Below are 7,541 nucleotides of genomic sequence, written 5' to 3'. Positions count from 1 at the left end.
CATGTTCAAAGTCAATTGGGACGACGAAGCTCCTATGATCACCATTTACAGGCAAGACGAACCAGCCTATTGCAATGAGATCGATACCAAACAAATGGAAGACAAATCATGGTTCCATGAAATACAAAGGTATCTCGAAACCCAGGAGTACCCTGAAGGGGCATCTATTAACGACAGAAAGTTTCTAAGGAGATTTGCCTCCAAATTCTTCCTAAGCAATGGAACTTTGTACAAGCGCAACCATGACTCGACTTTACTTCGTTGCGTAAACAAGAAGGAAGCAGAACAAATCATGGAAGACATACACAATGGTACCTTCGGTACTCATTCCAACGGACATACAATGGCTAAAAAGATCTTGAGAGCAGGTTACTACTGGTCTACCATGGAGACAGATTGCCATCATCATTCCAAAACTTGTCACAAATGCCAGATATATGCCGACAAAGTGCATGTACCTCCAGTTCTATTAAACGTTCTGACGGCTCCTTGGCCTTTCGCAATGTGGGGTATTGATATGATTGGAGAAATCAAACCTACTGCTTCCAACGGACATCGCTTTATCCTGGTCGCTATTGACTACTTCACAAAGTGGGTAGAGGCAGCTTCATATGCTTCTGTCACCAAGAATGTGGTAGCCAGGTTTATCAAGCACAATCTCATTTGTCGGTACGGCATCCCCGAAAGGATCATCACTGACAATGGCACGAATCTAAACAACAAAATGATTACTGAACTCTGCACGCAGTTCCAGATCAAACATCATAATTCTTCTCCATATCGACCAAAGATGAACGGCGCTGTCGAAGCCGCCAACAAAAACATCAAGAAAATCATACAAAAGATGACAGTAACCTACAAAGACTGGCATGAGATGTTACCTTTTGCTCTTCATGGTTATCGCACATCTGCGCGTACTTCAACAGGGGCAACTCCATTCTCGTTAGTCTACGGTATGGAAGCAGTTCTCCCAATCGAAATCCAGATTCCTTCCTTAAGGATCATGAAAGAAGCCGATCTAGACAAAGACGATTGGATTCAAACTCGATTCGACCAAATACACTTGATCGATGAGAAAAGACTTGCAGCTATCTGTCATGGCCAGCTATACCAAAAGCGCATGATCAAAGCATTCAACAAGAAAGTCAAAAGTCAAGCATACCAAACTGGTGGCTTGGTTATCAAACGCATCATCTTACCACAAGGTGATCCCAGAGGCAAATGGACCCCCACCTACGAGGGACCATTCATAATCAAGAAAATATTCTCCGGCGGTGCCATGTTGCTTACCACCATGGATGGCGAGGATTTCCCACACCCTGTGAATGCGGACATAGTCAAAAAGTACTTTGCTTAAAAAAAAAAATACAGCTCGCTAAGTTGAAAACCTGAAAGGGCAACTTAGGCAAAAATGAGCGTCTCGGTGGATTGAAAACCCGAAAGGGCGATCCAGGCAAAAATTAGAGACAAAACAAATACAATCCCGGTAGGCTGAAAACCTGAAAGGGCAGCCTAGGCAAAAATTAGGGAATAAAGCATACAACTATGTCCCGCTCAGCTGCCTACTCACCGACAAGGTTCAACACCTCAAAGACACCGATCAGTCCAATCACTTTCTTCCAACAAGTGAGGGATGAGATGCTCGAAGACAGATTGGCAATAGCAGAATTGAAACTTGACTGGATCGTTCTCACATAGCTATTTCTTTTCATAAATACTTTTCAAAACTTTCTGACAATTTCCTACTTCTAGGATTGTTGTCTCCCTATACTAATCCGCCTATCACGGCACCTTTTCAAAAATCAATGCAGCTTATAACTAACATTTTCATTTTTTCTGTTTTGAATACGCGAGCATCCCAATGATATTTTGAATGAACATATGCATTTGAATATGATTGATGTTTACCAGGAAAAACAGGAATAGCATTCCGGACATGTCCCAATTATTTGGACATTATCCTAAACCAGCATCAGAAGGAAGTTTTCCCAATGGAGACACATTCCTCAACAAATCCCTCAAAAAGATTTTTCTTTCGAAAGAAGTCTTATTCCCCAGCAGGGTTGTTCCAGATTACTGTCTTCAGAAGGTGTGATCTCCGCACCCAAACTTGGTCAGATAGTGCATCGGAGGATTATGCATCTTCCTCATTCCCACTCCAAAGGGCGTCACAGTCCGAACTCTCAAAACTACTGTTCATCCCCCGAGCAGTAATCAAAGATCCTTCAATAGAACATCCTGGTTCTCAAAGAATTTCCCCAACCCAGGGTACTCAAGCGAGACAGAAGATCATCAACAACCACGATGCCTTCACTTCCAAATGGCTAGCAGGGATTTATTTTCCCAATCACAATGCCTTCATTTCTTGACGACTAAGCTGGGATTTATTTTCCCAATCAGGAGCTTGACACGCTCTAAGCTGCATAAACCATGCATCACATTCACACTCATATTCGCATTCACAATCATGCATCATACGCATATTCATACACAACATAACTTGCATATTTCTCCTCTAGCTCGAGGATCTCATATCATACATGCATCATAGACATCGCATATTATTAACTTGATTTTTCAGGTAGACAGATGTCTTCAGCAAAGATGTTCTCACTCACATGCAGTGTTCATCCTGAATCTTATTCAGACAAGCAGTCCTTTCAGATACAATCAAACCAAAGATTCACTCTGAAGAACTCTCATTCTCAACTCATTTATCATCTAACATTGCTAGTCTAAGGCGATACCTCAGACGGTTCCAGAACGATCTAGCATTTCAGATCTAAGGCGATACCTCCGACGGTTCCAGAACGATCTAGCATTTCAGATCTAAGGCGAAACCTCAGACGGTTCCAGAACGATCTAACATTGCAGATCTAAAGTGATACCTCAAACGGTTCCACAATGATCAACTTTCAAATCCTTCATCAAGATATAATCAACAGATTCATTCTGATGAACAAACCATCAACACATTGTCCAGGTGGCATCCGAAAGCCCATCTCAGGTAATGTTTCAATCTGCCAACAATATTTCACAGACAACATTCAAATGCAACTTCCAACATCTCTGCTGATCAAGGTAAGTGCAAATTTTCAGGGCATCTATTTATTCAATCATCTTCTACCCTCAGATTTCAGACAATCTCTTCAGGTTTAAGAAGATTGAATAGGGGCAACTGTTATACCCCAAAATTTGCCCACTTCTTTTTTCAGGAAAGTTTCAATATGAAAATTAAGAGTCTCATATAAACATGGATTTTTTCAAAATATCCTGACATATGAAGAACTTGGTTTTCAGAATTTTTCTTACACAGTAACTTGGCTTACAGTGGAATTTATTCTTACGCAAACGCCAAATACTGTTCCTTACTTCACAAATACTATTTATTTATTTTACAGATAAATAGTACTAACACAGTTCATGCAGGGTTAAATCTTTTTGCAGGCACAAAAATCAGGTACGCTTAACTGCCTCCTATACAGACAGTCCCTAATCAGGGTTTTTCTTGTTTTAACAGGAGCAACAAGTTTTGAGAGCTCAAATGGATTTCATATACATCCATACATCTCAAAGTACCATCATACAAATTTTCAAACTTCAATTCACTCAGACGCACCGTCAGCAGCTCAAACAGTCAACAGACGACCCGTTTGACCAAAAAAGTCAACTGACAGTCAAAAATGAAATTTTTTGTCAAAGTCCATATTTTGTCAAAGGATTCAACATTTGATCATTGGATGATCACAATTCATCAAGGAAAGATCAAAAATCAACAAAACCCTAAGATTCAAAATTAGGGTTTTTGCCTGAAAAGTCAACTCAACTTTGACTGATCATAACTCTCTCATCCTTCATCCAAAAAATGTCAACCAAAGCTCATTTTGAAGGAAATTCAATTATCTTTCAAATGCAATTGATCCCATGGTCATAGCATTCACCATTTGAAAAATATGGCCAAAGACATTACAGGTCATTTTCAAAGTCAACAAAAAGACACTTTTTTCAAATGGACACACAAGGAGAACCAAAAATCATTTTGATATGAGACCAAAGACATTGGTTAGAGGACTCTTTGAGGTTTCCAAAAAGTGCAAGATCTCCTTCATATGACAAAAATTGAAGGATTTACACCTTGTTGAAGTTGGCTAAATTTTGGGAAAATGCATGAAATCAACATTGATCAAAAATGTTTTTTTTTCCAAATGAGTCCAAGTTTTTATGGTCCAAACATCTTTGCCATGTTACTATGGGCCTCCCACGACCAAGACAAAGCCCACATCTTTATTGGCCATTTTTTGCATAATTTTATCTTACTTTAAGATTAAAATTAAAAGGAAAATGCATGGATAATGGTTGCTTGGCCTCCAAGTATGACTCACTTCAAGGAATCTTCATTTTTTCTGCAAGAATTGAAGAGCAAGACAAGAGCATTGAATGGAGTCAAGCTTGGTCAACAATTCAAAGATTTTTAATATTTTAAAAATCAAACTTTCAACAAAGACAACAAAGCTTCTTAGCTTGAGTTCCAAGCAACTTTGGGCTATAAAAGAAGCATCATACTTCAGCAAAAAGGAAGGACAGACGAAATAGGGCAAGGATATAGCAAGAAATATCACAAAAATTCTCAAAATTTGCATATACTTTGTAATTTTCAAATTCAAATTTCCAATCAATATCAATACCAATAAACACTTCTAATCATCTCCTCAAACATTATAGAGTAAGATTGAGCTCTAAATATAGACATATGAGAGTCGTATAAAGCACTTAAAGCTCTTCATGTACATATGAGTTTTATTTTCGTTTTTGTATATGCAACTAATTTCACTGCAAACTAACCACCCTAACATCCTTATGGGGACCTATATGTGTGATCTGGGCCTTAGCATGAGTGTTCCAACGTGAGGATCAGGCTCCACCATTAAAACGAGTCCATGAGTGTTTAAGCTTCATCTTCTTCGTATCCATAGCTAGGAGCTTCAAACCTTAAAACAAATGACATATTTGGATTCAGGACACTCTAATTAGTGGATCTGGGTCACTTGTTTCTATTGCTAACTCGTATTTTTTGCAGGTTCATAGGTTGTTAAAAAACTGGAATTTTAACGTCCAAATAGGGGAGGTTAAAAACCCCCGCTATTTGAAGCTGAAAACCTCACTTCTGGAGGTTGAAGACGACCACGCGTCCAAGCGTGGTTCGTCTGACTTTTCAGCGCGCCAAGGTGGCCCTTCCCTCAAATCTTATTCGCTGGTCAATCCAGCGTGGGCCCCTGCAAAGACTTTGAATCCCCTTGGATTCAGTGTACACCATCATACCATGCACCTACAAATCTGTGCCCTTGGATCAATCTCAAAGCCAATCCAACGCCTCACACATGCAAGCTCACCATGCTCCTTCATTAATTGCCACACCAGATCAGTATCCTTATATTTTTAATTTTATTTTCTATTTTTATTTTAGTTTCTTTGATAAATTAATTAAAAATAGTTAAAAACTTCCAAAAATTCCACAAAAAATATTTTAAACTTCTAAAATAATATATTATTTTATGAAACAAAAATATTTTATTTTTCTTCAAAATTTCAATATTTTTCATAATTAATTAGTATGTATTTGTATATTTGCTTATTAATTATTTTAATTAGTCAAAAAATCATAAAAAAAATTGTTCTTTGTGTTAAATATTGTTTATATATCATAAACTAATTTTGTACATATTTAGGATAATTTTCTCTTTAAGTTTTAATTATTTGTGTAATTATTTGCATAATTATGTTTTGATTAACTTAAAATATCCAAAAACAAATTTCAAAAATTCCAAAAAAATTAGTTTTGTTCTAAAATCAATTAACAAACCTTTTGTACATATTTTTAAACTTATTTGCTAGGTTTAATCATATTTCCATCTTTTCTTTATTTTAAATTAATTAATAATGCATTAATAATATTTAAAATAAATCACAAAAATACAAAAATATGCCTTTTATTTCTTGCAATTTAAAATTCCTAGATAAATGTATAGGATGTCAAATTCATGTAAATAGGCTAGTTTACATTTCCCGCACAATCGATGTAATAGCGTAGATTTACTTTCTGCACTTTACATTTCCGCATTTTAATTTCCAGCACCCATATAAACTGCGTGTATGTCAAAGATAAAACTGAACCGTCAGATCACTAACTTCAAAGATAAATATCTGAATTCAATCACAATCACATTTGCACCTCCTAGGGTAACCCCTTTTCACTCTTTTCAAAATCAAAGTTACATTTCTACTGATTCGAGTACAAAATCGAACCTTTTGTTTATATCCGACGAATGGATAGATTTTTAAAGGGAACAAGGATAAAGACCTCCTAACTCAGGGTAGACCTCCTAGTTTGCTTGCTCAAAATCAAAACAAACAAAATTCTCATACACTGTTGTTTTTTTTTAAAACGAATTTTCCAAAAGACAATATTTTGTATACATCCAAACACGGATCATTACAAAATTAACGATCTTTTCAAAACATCTTTCGAAAGATAAACAAGCATTTGTATATATCCGCACAAGGATCATTACAAATTCTATTTGCAAAGGTATTTCAAAAACACAGGTAAAGCATTCCGAATCAATTGAAAAGTAAAGCAAATGAGCTAAGCAAACTAAAGAGCCCATGGATAACCATGGATACAAAGGGTGCTAACACCTTCCCTTTGTATAACCTACCCCCTTACCCAGAATCTCTCAAAGGTCTTTTTTCTGTTTCTTTTATAAACCTTTCCTTCATTGGATAAAATAAAAGGTCGGTGGCGACTCTGTAAACTTTTTCAAAAGTGACGCGAAAGCGTCCGATCGACAAAAAAGAGTCAGTTCACGTATCCCACCCACGGAGGGGTATGGCCCGAAAGGACGGTCCACACTAAGTCAATTTGTTCTTGTAATGCAGCTTGAACTACGGCACATCCTTGATTATTCTTTGGACAAATATCGCATGTGAAGTAGTTGTGAGGTGGTACATGGCCGTACCCAGCTTGTTTAGCGTGCATCTTGACAAGATTTTCCCCTATCTGACGAATGTCGTAGATTTGAATGACGTTAGGGTGTTGATCTATCAGATTTACTGAGGCTTCTTTATGCTGCGGCAAAGGATTTGCTTGGACGTTTGGACTAGTATCTTTGAAGGATAGCATTCCGCTCTTCACTAATCGTTGGACGTCAATCTTGAAAGAGAAACAGTTCTCAATATTGTGACCCTGGTGCCCCCTGATGATAGGGACAAGATTGGTCAGCCTTATACCATGGTGAGGAACTGTTTGTAGGATTTGGAGGACTCCTTGTCTGAATGAGTCCTTTTGCCAGTAATGTTGGAAATAATTCCGCATACGGCATTGGTACCTGGGTCAAAGGCAGGATACCTTGGAGCCCGATTGTTGTAATTTGGAGGTTGAACCTGCTGCTGAGGTTGCTGCGACCTTTGTTGAATTTGTTGTTGCGAGACCTGAGGTTGATAAGCTGGCGCTGAGTTAACAACTGGAGTTATTGCTGCAACTT

The sequence above is a fragment of the Vicia villosa genome, linkage group LG1 (genome assembly GCF_029867415.1).
Source record: "Vicia villosa cultivar HV-30 ecotype Madison, WI linkage group LG1, Vvil1.0, whole genome shotgun sequence".
Lineage (NCBI taxonomy): Eukaryota > Viridiplantae > Streptophyta > Magnoliopsida > Fabales > Fabaceae > Vicia > Vicia villosa.
The sequence above is the reverse complement of the archived record's forward strand: the minus strand, read 5'-3'. Positions refer to the sequence as shown.